General features: G+C 50.8%; 3 long non-coding RNA genes across 3 annotated transcripts; all 3 read left to right on the top strand.

The window, feature by feature from the left end:
- Positions 1–2,587: 2,587 nt before the first annotated feature.
- Positions 2,588–3,409, top strand: LOC109306023. The gene is made up of 3 exons (XR_002099814.1): positions 2,588–2,723; positions 3,143–3,287; positions 3,352–3,409. It is a non-coding gene; the product is annotated as an uncharacterized LOC109306023 (long non-coding RNA).
- Positions 3,410–7,029: 3,620 nt separating this feature from the next.
- LOC109306022 lies at positions 7,030–7,922 on the top strand. The gene is made up of 3 exons (XR_002099813.1): positions 7,030–7,157; positions 7,545–7,680; positions 7,842–7,922. It is a non-coding gene; the product is annotated as an uncharacterized LOC109306022 (long non-coding RNA).
- A 2,510-nt stretch (positions 7,923–10,432) lies between these two features.
- On the top strand, positions 10,433–13,055 carry LOC109306021. The gene is made up of 4 exons (XR_002099812.1): positions 10,433–10,734; positions 11,033–11,250; positions 11,677–11,871; positions 12,503–13,055. It is a non-coding gene; the product is annotated as an uncharacterized LOC109306021 (long non-coding RNA).
- The last annotated feature ends 1,310 nt before the right edge of the window (positions 13,056–14,365 follow it).

The following is a 14,365-nucleotide window of genomic DNA, read 5'->3' as shown; positions in this document are numbered from 1 at the left end:
CTGAGATATGAAATATAGTTTCCCAGAAGCCTTGTGAGCCTGGAAGACCTCAGCCTTGTGGCCCAGGAAGTAAAGTGACTTGCCCACTGTCCCCCAAGTGAGTGACAAAAAGAACTAGAAATATAGGCAAGGGTGCTGAGTCTCTGTCTAGACCCTGGACAACACTCTTTCCCCACGTGATTTGCCGTCATCCAAGTATGACTTACTACATTAGGGGAACCTGGTTCACAAGTACTTCAATGCCTTTCTTCATTCAGTAACAGAACCAATCACACAATGATTTTTAACAGCAACTTGCCCAGCAAACTCCTGCTAAATTTGCTGCTCAGGATCACCCAGCAGCTTCTTGTTACTCCCCTGGTGACCCCCTCTCTGAAGGAAACATGCATCAGTCACTTCCACCTCCCCAGCACACTGGGGTGACAGTTCCTGTGATGCATATGAATGCTTTTTTTATTGTATTTCTGTGTCTCCCACAATTCTGTTACATTGTGCCCTCTCACTGCCTGATGCTCCTCCCTTGTTAGTGCCAGCTGTGAACATCTACATGAAAGGACAAACCCAAGACACCCTGGGTTGTGTGCCTGTCCAGGGAGCAAGTTCCCCCATGGAGTGCCCGTAGAACAATCCCTGGGTAGCTGGTATCCAACATCACAATCCTGGATGGTCTGCCACTGGTCCCAAAGGCAGCCCATTGTTCTCTTTCTTGGTGTGTTCCCAGGAGACAAGACTAACCATTTACTCTAGCCTGGAGAGTCCTGCAGGGGGACACAAAGGGCCTGGATAGGTGCCTTGTCAGGAGAATCATCCACTTGTCCTCCAAAGACATGAGGGAGAGCCAGGTGAGTGAGCTCTGCCCAGTTTCCCCTCAAAAAACCTTAGTCTATGCATAGTTTGTTTAGTCTAATGTAGCTTGAGCCTATGGTGCATCTCCTGCATGGACCCTGGTTAGAAGCTGCGGCCTTGCTCAAGACAGATCTCCTCCAGATATTTTTGGAGAGCATGAACATGGTCCAGCCAGTGGTGAGCTCCTCTGAAACATGGGGCAGCTCCTCTTCTGAGAAAGATCAGAGTGCCTAAGGTAGCCACAATCAGGTCTTTTGCAATCTGGGTGCATCTTGCTGTGGAAGGTGAGCTCCCAGAACACAGAAATATGGTGCCCTCCTTCTCCTTCCAGTGCCAGAGATGAGGGAGAAAAAATGAGAACCAGTCAAGGCCATGAGGTGCATGTTTGATGATCAGAGTATTGAGGTGAGGTGATTTGTGAGTAGTGGCTGCACTGGGGATGGCACATGGAACTGACCCAAAATTCCCACCCAAGATTCTTGGTTCTCTTGTAGAGAAAACCTTTCCCCCCGTCAGCATCTTCAGGGAAGGCAGTGTGGAGTCTGCCCCTCTGCTTAAAGAGCTGGAGAGAGTCAAGATCTGTGGAAGTGTTATCAGACTGCCAGGTGGGTAGGGATATACTTTCCCTCAGATGCCAATATGGGACTACTAAATAGCAAGGATACATTGTTCTCTTGCCTCTTTATAAACTCTAGGTATCAAATTGGTGGCCTGGGGACTCTTCTTCTCCCCGTCATCCTTTCCAAGGTTTGAGGGAGGGTTTGTGCCATGGCCGATCCCCTCCACCATTTAGGCATAAGGGTAGTCCTGACTCGTCTGTCCTCCCTTCCCCTCCAGGTAAAGAAAGCCTTCCTCCATTTCAGCAGGACACTGCTCAATGTGCAGGGGTTGGATGACTAGGTCTGGGACTTGGTGGCCTATATTTTCAAGCAGTCCAACTTGTCTAGCAGCCAAATGGTAAGAGAAATTGAGGCTGGACACTTGGTGCTGCTGTCCTAGAAGGCTGAAGTCTGCCATTGGCATGAGCAGGAGCATGGGGTGCCCCAGGGAAGCCAGGTTGAGTCATTAGAACCAGGGTCAGATCATTTCCACTGGTACAGATTTAAGGGAGTTCTCATGATGTCAGTCAAGTTACTCTGGGTTTTCCCCAAGGTGTCAGTGAGACCAGACTCTGACCTGGATTATGTACATCTTCTGATGAGCCTGATTTGCCCCTTCAGACACTGAGGAGTGAAAACCTGACCACACACTGTGTCAGGGAAACGTCCTTGAGAACAGCAATGCTCTCTTGTAAAACTAGATTCCCACGAACATGTCTTGGTACCCAGGACATAGCTTGGCCCATTGAAAGAATCACATTGATGAGACACAGAGGCTTGAGCTGGCTTGGTCCCTGGAGAAGACAGAGCAGAGTGCGTGTGTGATGCCTGCACATTTGTGTCCACTGGGCTGAATCAGAAGAGTTCTCTTGGAAGGATGATGGAAGTGAGAACTTGGCAGTTTTCAAGACATAACCCACTCCAAGGCCTCAGAAACACATTGTATCCAGCAAGTCATTGCACAGTATTTGAGGTGTTTCTGAACTAGGAACCTGCCCCACTAGGTTGGTTTTTCTTTTATTATCTCATCTCCAATGAGTTGTGCTCTGAGCAGAACATAAAATCAGTGGTAACTGTGCAGCGTTCAAGCTGGCTGTGAAGGAGATGGACACTGTGTCCAGTCAATGCCTCTTGACTAACTCATGAACTTTCTCTCTGTCTTTTGTGCAGAAGTCCAAAAACCATTCTATTCAGGATGCTGAGGAGGAACAGAGCATCCAAGCCACCTGCATGGAGATCCTGGAAAATTTGGATGTCTCAATCAGTGGCATGAGCCAAGTAGGTGACCAGTTGCTGTCCTTGTATTATCAAAGCATTTCTCTTCATCCCCTGTACATCTCCACTGGGCAATTCTCTGCATTGGCAGAGTAACTGAGATTGATTATGGCCAGTGCTGTCCATGAATTATGGAGCAAGCTGCCACCACGTCAGGAATGACATGCGACATCCCAACTGGAAGGAATCCCTGTGCTGAGATGGCCTCCTCATTCTCTCTCTTGTTCTGCTCAGTCTTCTCTGAAATTGAGACTTCTTTGGCCAGTGTTAGAACAGGGTTTCAGAGATCAGATATTCCTGAGAGACAGACATGAGTTCACAGGTTGGGGAAGGACCCTCACATAGGGGGGTCATTGGTGAAGAAGAGGACACTGGTCTTGAGTACTGAAGGAAGGTAGCTGGCTGTCTGGCTTTTTTCCAAGGTCTTATGGCCCCAGCTGCTGGAGTACATAGTGCCATCTCAGTACAGCTGCACTCTGACCCCACTGTGCCGATGCCTCAGGGACCTGGCCAAGCAACTGCAGTGGGAGGGAAAAGAAGCAGCTTGCATGGACCCCAGCAAAGGAGGTTTGGAATCCAGATCCCTGTTCTGAAGTAGTCACACATGGCCATGCTCTCTTTCTCTTTCCAGCCAAACTTCCTAAGGCCCAGGAGCTGCTGGTGTGACTCCTGGTGAGTAGCTCTGGAAATGTACCTGCCAGAGGTGTGGTGGGGGAGAGGAGCTCAGTGGTGTGGGGAACATGTGCCCGTAGCCTTAGCTGGAGGAACATGCTCTGTCTCTTCCCACACTCAGAGCTGCCCTGTGCTGGCAGAGTTCTCCTCCCTTTGAAGAGCAGAGCTAGGCTCTGTCCCTGCCTCACAGCCTGGGAAGGGGCCTGCAGGATTAGCCAAACACAGCATATCAGCCTGTGTCTGATTGCTGAATGCTCTGGCCATGTATGGTGGAGGCCATTTTCCCTCCTAAAGAAAGCCATGGAGCCCCACTCCAGAGCTGAGTCCCTGTCTCTCTCTCACTGTCAGGTGGTCACCTTGACCTTGGTTGATATCAGCCATGCGCATTCTGCCCTGTGGGGACTGTGGGCTCTGCACTGCATGATCTACCCTGCTGTTGAAGAGCAGTGGAGGATCAAGATTCCCATCCTGCTCACGACAATTGAAGGTAACAAGCGAGGAAGGAGCACAGTGATGTCTGCAGAACAAAAGGGAAGGAGTAAGGTTGCAACCTCCTGGAACCCGCAGTGGAACCATTCCCCTTCTGCAGCATCACATGCTTGAGAGTTTCTACTGTTTGTCACACAGGGCAAATCCAGGGGCTTGACAACATTGAGACTGATGGGACCCAGAACAGGGTTTCCCCATGAAGGGTTCCACCAGAGCAACTGCTCTCCTGCAGTTCCCTGCATGCTTGGGAGGTTCCTGTTGCCAGAAGAAAACTCTGTGCACTTCTATGAAGTCCATTCCTGTACTGTACTGTGCTGTGCTGAGCACATCCATGAGGTGCTGACCTTGGGATGCCGGGAAGTGACTGGGTGCAGATGCAGGAGCTTCCAAAGAACTGATGCCCAGGGAGGCAGCTGGGACTCGTTTTCAGTGCCTATGGCATTGACATCCTTCTTGTTTGCCTCTTACTTTCAGGAAATCCTAAGACCTCCCAAGACAATGTGTGGTGTGGCCACCTGCTGCTGAAGGTACGGGATGGCTCTAGAGCTGTGGTTGCAGCCAGCCAAACTGAGTAGGGCTGTCTGGGAAGGGAGGATTCCCTCATGCCTCAGGGAAATGAGGTGATGAAAGCCAATAACCCAGCAAGAGTCCAACTTGGAAGGTTTGCCAGTCTCCTTGAGTTTGGATTGACATCCAGAGTTGCCCATTTGGGATCATCCAGCCTTTCCACAGTCTTTAAGCTCAAGAAACGGAAGGAGATGAGGCCTTGCCAGAGGTTTTCTGCAGTTCCCGGGTCCTATCACAATGCAAGCCCAACACAACAAAGCACTGAAGTCCCTGGCAGTTGTAGAGCCCATGGCACCTTCCTGACTTGATCCGTCCTCCACACTTCCTCCCCCTGTAAACCCTTGAAAAGAACAGCTTGACAGTGGCTACTTTCCTTGGTAATGCCCTCCCAGGGGACTTGCTCCACATCAGGTCTCTGGTGATACAGAGGGGAGCACAGTTTCTGCTACTCACATTTTTCATGTCCCAAGTTAATGGGTTGGCAGTCAACCAGCCCCTTTCAGGCACTGAAGCAACTACATCTGTTGTTCACCCAGAGCAGTGGTTTTGCATAGGGGATGCATGGGGGTGCACGTGCACCCCCTAAGAGTGCTGGTGCACCCCCTAAGTGACAGGCAGGGAGGGAGGCAGAAGCGCTGGTGCCCCCCCCTGCAAGCAGCGGCCGTTGAGTGGGAGCACTGTGGAATCCCCCCCCCCCAGTCATTGACTGGTTTCTGGGGGGATACGTGCCCCCCACCCCCGACTAAGGCAGCACCAGCTGCTCATGACCCAGAGAAAGAAATTGTGTATTTCTCACAAATTTCAGTTAGCTGTGGGAGAGGAGACATGAGCCCTATTGCCAGCCTGAAAGTACCAGCTCCTAGTGCATAATCCATATGCACACCCACCTCCCTGGGCAGGTGCTGGAGAGTCTAATGGGACCTACATGTTTGCTGGAAAATGGGCCCTAAGGTTCTGCTCTAGGGCTCACTCAGTCCAGCAGAGCCACCACCATGGCTGAGCTGAGCACCTCAGCACTCATAGCTGTTTGGGTCCAGACCTCATCTAACAGGGTGCTCACGGTGCCCCAAACACCTGCTGAGAGCTTCAGCTTCTGCCCAAAGCACAGCAGGCAAAGCTACCTCCTTCACACACAGAGACCTGCATCGTCCTTCTCTATCCATTGTGCCCAGGGACTCCTTACTGCCAAATGCATGAGGAGGCCCTGGGCACAATGCATCTGCTGCCCCAGTTCCTGTCAGTCACAAACTCTCCCCCACTTCTGCCCCGATGTCCATGGCTCAGTGTGGCACTGCAGCTCTCTCTTCCTGAGTCACCCAGGCTGCAGGACAGAGATGATAAGGCCTGGCTGTTTCTGAAACAAAGCACTGAAAACAAAGATGATGGTGCTGTGAGAGTTGTGGGTTTCCTGTGACTGGCAGGGAGAGCTGGTATCGCTGCTGGGGCAACTCCTTGGTCAGCAATGATTCCTACTTGCAGGGCAGAAGACATGGGAAGCCCTGGTGTGTGTCATATCACCCCGTGCAGGACTATCACCAAGGAAAAAGAACCAGGACCCACAGCGCCTTGATACTGGCTAACAGCTGAATTGCTGTCCATGCCGTACAAATGCAGTTGCTCCCCTGCATAGCGTGTGGCATCACAAGGAGGGTCCTGCAATACTATGTGACTGGCTGCCAGGTAAGAACCTGGGACTGCACCATATCAGGAACAGGTCTGCCATGGGACTGATGTCTCCTTTGCGCCTGGGTGCCCAGAGAGGCTATGACTGTCTGAACCTCCCCCTGAATTCATGCCTTTGATGACCATCCACATTAATCCTTCTGGGATGATGTGCAGTGTGAGGGGGACCCATATATGGAGAGTTCAGGGATAGAAGCTCCTGACAACCTGTCCTGCACTGGAGAGGGGCACACATTCATGTTCTTGCACTACTCCACACCCACCAGCCCAGCCATTTATTGGAAGTAGCATTGGGCTGCACTCTGGGGCCATTCCAGGCACTGATGGTTGTTTTGCATTTCGGTTCCCAGGTTCTTGGCATCAATATCATCAATAAGGTAAATGTTTAATGACCCCCATCTCTTCTCATACTCTTCCCAAACCTGGACTGCAGGAGGCACAATGACCTTCCCCAGGCAGGAGTCCCTGTTGCTGCCATGACTCCCAGAGCTTCCAGTTCACTTACAAAGAGGAGCTCCTGGGGTACATGCTGGTGAGTGGGGGGGAGCCCTGGGGACCAAACTGCAAAGGACAAGGTGGGAAACTAATGGGACGGGTTTCCCTGGGAACGGCTGTTTTGTCCCTTGGCTGTGATGGGATTATTAGAACCTCATGAGGGGTCTTCTTGGGGTCAAGAAAGCTGGTACCACTCAAAGCTTTCTAGGCAATGCTGCATTGTGGGCTTCTCTTGGAGGGCCCAGCTGTGCCTGGTCAGTGACTGGGATACAGCTTTGTGCCCTCTGCACTGATGCCATTGACATGAGCAGGATCCTGGGGCAGTGGCCAGCACAGCCCTGGCTCTATTTGCAGCCCACCTAGGATGGCAGCCTGGTGAGTGTGTGGAAGGGAGGGTCTCTGCTTTCTACATCCATTTCCCCTGTGTCATGTCTCTGTTTCTGCCTTTTCGGACTTCATGAAAGAGGAACCAATGGATTCCCTGGCCTCTCCTGTTTGCCTCAGGGCCATGTTTGCCATTAAGCACCTGAGGTAGGTGATTCCTGCCCTGGCCCTTGGCACTGGGATGCCCTGGTCAGAGATGAGCTCTTTCCTTAACTCTGTTGTTCTTTCTGTCAGATCTGCAGCTGAGAGACCCCTGCAGGGCTCAGATCACAGGCTGCTCTCCCTGCAGCTGGGGTCAGAGGGTTTGAATGTGTTTGGTCCGCTTGGAGATTTGGACTTGAAAGACCTGGTGGTGATGGTAGTGGGACAAATAGGAGTGGTGGGGAGTGCAAGGAGTTTCTCAGCTGCCATGGCCAGGGGGGTTGGATTTTGGGTTCTAGGTTCAGCTCATATCTTAGCACTGTAGATCCACTTTCCCTTGGGGCTGGTAGTTAGTCTCACCGAGGGCTTTTCTTTCTCTCTTTCTTCTGTCAGCAAGGTGAAACCCTCACTGAATCTGGATGAAAACACAAACATCCTTGATGACTGCCTCAAGCGCCTTTTGCCTCTTCCAGCTGTACAGCAGATGAGGAAGTAGAGTAAGATGACTCAGGACTCTTTCCAAATACAGGTACACCTAAATAACTGTCTTCTAGCATTACTTACTGGGACCTGCTCCCCAGCCTGCTCTGGGCCCTGGCAGTCACCCCTGGCCTCCCTAGAATGGTTCTGGTTTTTGTGACACACACCCCAGCTGACCCTGAGCTTCCCTCCTCTATCTCCTGCTTACAGTCATTGCACGAGTTGTCCATGCAGGCCTTGGGTGAGCTCATGAGGGGCCTCCTTGAAGAACCACTGAGAGTTGGTTCCTGGAGATGTTCCATGTGAATAGCCAGCAGGAGCAGACACAGCTGTCTTCTCTGGGGAAGGTGGCAATAGGCCAAAGAAATAGGGAGGGAGGTTTCCCTCAGCAGGACAAATGAGAGGGGAGTCTGCCAAGGTATCCTTGGGGCAATGGCTGGTAATTCCCTGGCATCCCATTAACATCCCTAGTAGCTGCACCATCTTGTGCCAGGGTCATTCAACAGCTCCTCTGGCTTCAGAAGAATTAAAAGTCTGCCTGGGATCTATCCAGATGATAAAATAATCAGATTGCTTGGAGGGTTTTCAGTGGTGATAGTGATATCTGCTTTTAAAATGGTTCCTCTAAACTGTTTTAAAGGTTCCTCTGACAGTAGTTTGCTCTCCTGACAGCTTCTTGAGCCATGGTTCTTCTCTGACAAGGAGTGGGAAAGAGATAGGGCCTTGCAGGCCAGCTCCCAGCTGCTTGTCACCTATCAGAAGACAGTTCATTGCAGAGTAAGCATGGTCTAACTCTCTCTTGCCTTGATGTCCTCATGGCAGCCTCACCCTGAGATGCAGAAAGCTTCCCTAGCAGACAGGGTCCCACAGGGATGCATTCCTGTTTTCACCTTCCCAGGATCCTAAATTTTAATATCACCCTACCCAACCCAGGCACATGTCATTCATCTCTTTCTCCTTTTTTCTCAGCTGCAAGAGCGTTTTGAGCAATTTGGGTCCCTGCTGGGACTGCTGGCACCCTACACCTGCACCTCTCTGGTCACATCACACCTGTGGGCCACTGAGTGCATTGCCTGCCTTCTCCACCTACAAGGTGAGGGCACTCTGAATAGGTGCAAGTGGCTCTGCCTCTTTTCTCCCTCTGGTAATGCCTACTCCTCTCCTATGTCCATTTGCTGCTAGTCTAGTGACACCTCAAAAGGGTCACAACTGGCCCTTGGAAGATCTCCTTCTAGGAGAGAAAAGTTGCGTGGTGTGAAGGGCCTGGCCCTCTTTTGGGAAGTGTGAAAAGAAGCACCCCCATAGCAAGAATGGGGAGAGGCTTGTAGTACCTCTGATTCCGCTGCACCTCTGACCCCACTGAAGTCACTCAGACCTTGATATGGTTCCTCCATGGAGCCAAGGTTCCATTTCAGACATCATTACAGCACTTCTTTTCCTTATTTTCATTCCAGACCAGTCCATGACCGTGGATGCAGTGGACGTGGAGCTGAGAGGTCTCCATGAGGAGCTTAAAGTCTCCAGCCCTGAGGCTGTGCTTATAGCATCCACCCACATGGTGAAGGTCAGCCTCAAGAAGCTGGTATGGAGACTCTGGGAACTGGGCATCCTTCATTGTCCATTCCTTTGCTCATCACGCATGGTTTCTCTCTTTCTTTGGATTGCATGGGGGAGCCATCTGGGACTCTTATTGTTTATCTACTGTCTTCTGCTGTTTACCCATGTCCATGGTAGAAAGAATAAGTCAGAGCAAGATTAGAAAGTTTTGTAGATAGTTCTGTCCCTGCACAGAAGAACAAACCTTTAATGATGCTCTCTCCATTGAAGGCCGATGGAACGTTCAAGCACAGCGTTCACCTTTTGCACATGCACCACGTTGCCGTAGGGCAGAAGCTTATGCACAGCACAACTCTTTAATATCACTCTTGAACTCTGGGGTTCAGTGAACCTTCTTTCCATTTGTCTCCAGGTCATTGGAAAATATTTTTCATCCAACCAGGCTCTTGACTTTTTCAGGAACATAATGGATGGCATACCAGCCCCATGTGTGCCACAGCAGCAGGACACTGCTTCATTACAATCCTTAGGAAGCATGGAGATACCCTTCTGGATGAGAGAAAATTAAAACTGAGGAGGCTTTCTGCATTTGGTTTATGCTTTTCAAACACTGCTTTCATGTGGCGTGAACAGTAATATTACTGTTTATCCCTGGACATGAAGCAAGTCCTATTTCCCTTACTAGCCAGAGATGTCTGGGTTGGGAACAGGGTGCAGGAAAGAATGAATGCCAGAGATACTGAGCCTCCCCCTCTCCCTGTTCTGGATGAGACTGGATATGGGCAGCTGGGCCTACTGCCCCATGGGCCTGGCCATGTGCAGAATGAGGAGTTCTAGTTAGAAACGAGGAGTGTGAACTCCAGTGTGCAGTTCCAACAGAGCTGGCCTCATCTGGAAAAAAAACATTTACAATCATGTTGCTTATGATCCCAGGGATTCTCAAAGGGGTTCTGAAGTTGGTGGTGCTTGTTGGTCCTGAGCTGAGCATCCACACAGGGAAAAGGCCAAAATTAGCTTCTTCAAACCACCCCCAGATATTGATATTTGTTGGGGTGCTTGTGCGAGCACATGGGTTAATGTCAGGCAGAAATAGGTCCCAGGTGGCACATGAAATTAGATTATAGGTGTGTGCACCTGGGCAGGGGAATGGCTGAGGGTGTGTGGGCTGGTTAGCATCTGTGCACGTCATGGTGTCCACTTTCACCCCAAGTAGAGGCATAGGGGTGTCCTCACTTTTTAGGATCAGCTGGAGGCAACAATGTCTGGACATTGGTTCCTTAAAGCAAGAAATTTCTAAGATGGCAGCAAATTGCCAGACTTTGGGAGGGATTGGTTTGGACTGTGCTGGCTGAATGAGAAAGGGGCCCTTGTTCTTGTTATCTTCCCTCCAGGTGCTGAACATCCTGGGCACCATTTTTATCTGGATGCTGACAATCCAGGAAAGGTCTGTGAGAGGTTTCCTGCTGGAAGGCATCTCCATTCTTGCTGGGTTCCACCTAGAGGCAGTGATCATCAGCCTCCTTAGAAAGCCTCTGCCAATGGACAGGTACTTGCCACTCCCTACCTCTTGTGCCTGGTGGCACACATACATCCCACAACCTGGCAAAGCCCATAGAATTTCAAGTCAGCTGCAGATCCTTTGGAATGACTTGGTAAGAGTCAATGTCCTAGTGTATTTGCATAGGAAATGCCAGGCTTATGCCTAATGGCATTGGCAGATGCCATCACTATGCCCCAACCCCATCTTAGACCAGGAGAGCCCTTGGCCTTTGCTTCAATGTCCTATTGTTTCATGATGTCACAGGATTATCCGCAGCTTGTATGTAATTTGTGTTAAATTGCAGTGACACCTCTGAGTTCTGGAGGGTCTTGAGGGGGGAATGATTTCTTCACCCTCTACATACTACATTTGCTCATGAGCAAGATTCAACATCCAGCTGGCACAGACAGGAGCTCAGGTGAGGACATCGTGGCCCTTGGGCCTCTAGCAGTGAGTGACAGCCCAGGCCCAGTTCTGTCAGTTCCCCTTGAGGGCTAGAATCCTGGTTCTCAAGAGCTTGAGGTAGGATGCCAGGCTGTGGGGCAAGCTTTTCTCCCCTGCTCTCTCCTGTCCCTCTGGTCACCCCTGCTCTTCCATCAGCAACAGACACACAGCAGCTTAATGCTATGTGACTGACTCCATGAGATTTTGGAACTAGAAACTCCTGGAACTGAAAGGCTCCTTCTGCTTTGCAGCTCTCCATTCAGGCTGCTGGAGACCCTGTACTTCCCAGGCAGAAGTGCAGGGATGTGACTTGGAAGGGAGTGACTGGGAAGGGATGTGACTGGAAGCGCAGGGATGTGACTGGGAAGGGAGCCAAGTGCTAAGGGAGCTGCTGCCAGAGCTGTTCTGTGCTCTCCTGGATGTGAGGAAGAGAACTTTCCACTTGGAGTTATGAATGGCCAGGCATCTGCTCCAGACTGATTCTGGTCTTCTCTATCTCTTCAGGCAACATGTGCATCTTTGGAGATGCTCACCACCACTCACTCCAGCCCAGTGCTAAGGGAGCTTCTCCCAGAGATTCTCTGCTCTTCTGGAGCAAGTTTGCTGCACTGTAGGGCAGTACATGCCAATGCCCACAGGGAGCATCCGGAGGAGGCAGCTGCAGAAGGAGCAGCTGCGAGCAGTGGGCAACCCTTGAAGGTAAGGAGTAGGCTGTGACTGCTTCCACAGGTTTGGCCTCACTTCAGGCTAGCTGCCTGCAGGGTGTTCTTGTCCTTGCCAAGGGCTGTGCTGAGCTGTCTTGGTCCTGGCAGCTGAAAGAAGTAGGGGGTTGTCTAAGAAGGGCAGAGTTTGAAATGTTAAGGCTGGGAGGGCCTATTTGTTCCTCCAATCTGAGCTTCTCTGGGACAGGACAGGCAGTTTCATCCCAGAGGCTTCACAATCTCCATCAGTGACCAGCACACGCTGGGCTCCCAGTGCTTGGGACCCAGGCATGTGATTCTGCATGTTCCCATGCTCTACATGTGGCTTTTGTCCTTGTAGAGGGAGAAAAATGGCTTCCCAATTCTTTCCATAGTGCATTTGGCTTGGGAGAGCCTCCATGCATCCCTTCTGGCTTCCAGAACTGATTTGTGCAAGGTTCTGCCCTTCCTGTCCCTGTCAGGGGATTACAAGGCATGACAAAGAATGGCATCATTGGTCTGATCTGAGCTGCCTGCCTTGTGCAGCACGAGTCTGAGTAATGGACCTCTTGAGTGACACGCAGTTTTGGTTCTGCTCTGGCTGCAGCAGCTCATTACAGTCCGTAAATCTGGGCCTTCTCTCTCTCCAGGCTTTCTATGGAGACCCTGGCCTGTGCCATATCTAAGGGCCTTGGGGAGGGAATGGCCAAGAGGGAACTTGGACACTCCTTGAGAGCCCCCAGATGCACCATGAGAGGGTGTGCCAGCTGGCCAGGTAAGAGAGGCAGGCTGGATTGCATTTGTGCTCTAGGCAGTGGGATGACTGGTAGAGGGGGAACTTTCTGTGCTGAACATGCAGGGTTGTGTGGGGCTGGAGAATGGAGCTTGTGCTCCAAGAAATGAGAGTTGCCGCCTCAGAGCAACTGAGTGTTGGCAGTGCCCAGCTGGTCCCAGAACTAGCGGTTTTCTCTTGCAGGGCTCTGCTCCCATTGGGCATTATAATGCCCAAATTCTTGGGACAGGTCCTGCAGTGAGTAAGTTCCACAACTGAAAAGCTGCACGTTACTGGTACAGCGGCTGTTTGCTGTGCTTGTTCCCTGGGGAGTCCCCTGGTCTCCTTCCTAGAAGGGAGGATCACTGGAGGCAGTTGAGAGGTTTCTCTTCTGTCCTTGTCCTTGCATTGACACTTCTGCCATATGAGAAGAACAGACAGACAACGATTTTCTTACTGACCTGCCCCTACTGAGCCCTCATCCTAGCCAACAGCTCTGAGTTTGGTCCTAACTACTGCATCTTCTATATCGACCCAGCATCCCAGGAAGACACTGCTCTAAAGCAAGCAATGTCCCAATCTACTCGCATTGGCATCATCTCTCCCACTTACACTAAACCCCTGCCTGGCTCTAAGCAGACAACCTTCTCCATGTCCAACAAAAGAGCGCCACAAGCCCTGATTGCTTTTTCCTCTAGACCAATACAGCTACAACCTGGGTACCTGACAGTGTGAATTAGTCACACTCTTAAAGAATCCCACTACTCACATCTGTGCACTGTTAGACACCTAAATACTTTTTAAATAAGAAATAAGCAAGGCCTTAGGTGGTATTCTCAAAGCCTTTCAGATAGTGACAGAATTACTAAGATAGTGCAATCACCTTCATCCATGTACTAATAAGGGTCAGGACCAGTGACAAGCAGCTGTCAACATAGGATGGTAACTGGAATTCTGAGGGGAAGAAAGATGGAAATAATGTTGTAGGCTTCAGCCAGGGAACACTGTAACAAAGGCCCTATCTGAGTGACAACCAGACACAGGCTGTGCTGAGGAATAGATAGTTCTTGCTTAATGAACCTGATGGCACAGTGAGATGAGAGAAATGCAGAAGATTTTCAGTACATGAGGGGCACTGCCTAGCCATGGGCCACAGCTTACATTTTACTCATGGAAACTCATGGTTGTCATGTGACGTCACAGATGACAGTAACAGGGCAAGCATAGTGCTCATCTTGAAGAAAGGGAAGAAGGAGGACCTGGAGAATTACTGACCAGTCAGTTGGACCTTAGTAACAGAAAAGATCATATAGCATGTCCTCAAAGAATCAATTTCTAAGCACCTGAAGGAGAACAAGGTGATCAGTAGGTCTGTGTAAAGTAGCTAGTATTAGCTTCAGATTCAGATTTAGCTGATTCAGGGGACAGTGATTCGATTTGGTGATTCAAATCACTTTCCATATCAATTTGGCCAAATCTGACCTGGAGTTTCAGCCGCCACCGAATCGGCCTTATTTCCAGATTGGCCCCATCCCCTGCCCGCTCTCCCAGCCCCACCCATGGCTGCCCTGCCCTGCCCTGCCCAGCTCCAGCTCCAGCTCCAGCTCCAGCTCCAGCTCCAGCTCCAGCTCCCAGCTCTTTAGGAAAAAAAGTCCAGTACTCACCGGCTGCTACCAGGTGTGTGGGGGGGGGGGCGATCCCCACCATGAGTCCCCAGAAGCCCCAATGGCTGCTGTAGCAT

Source organism: Crocodylus porosus, unplaced genomic scaffold (assembly GCF_001723895.1).
Source record: "Crocodylus porosus isolate Cpor-Errol unplaced genomic scaffold, CroPor_comp1, whole genome shotgun sequence".
Lineage (NCBI taxonomy): Eukaryota > Metazoa > Chordata > Crocodylia > Crocodylidae > Crocodylus > Crocodylus porosus.
This window is presented reverse-complemented; position numbering and strand designations above follow the sequence as displayed.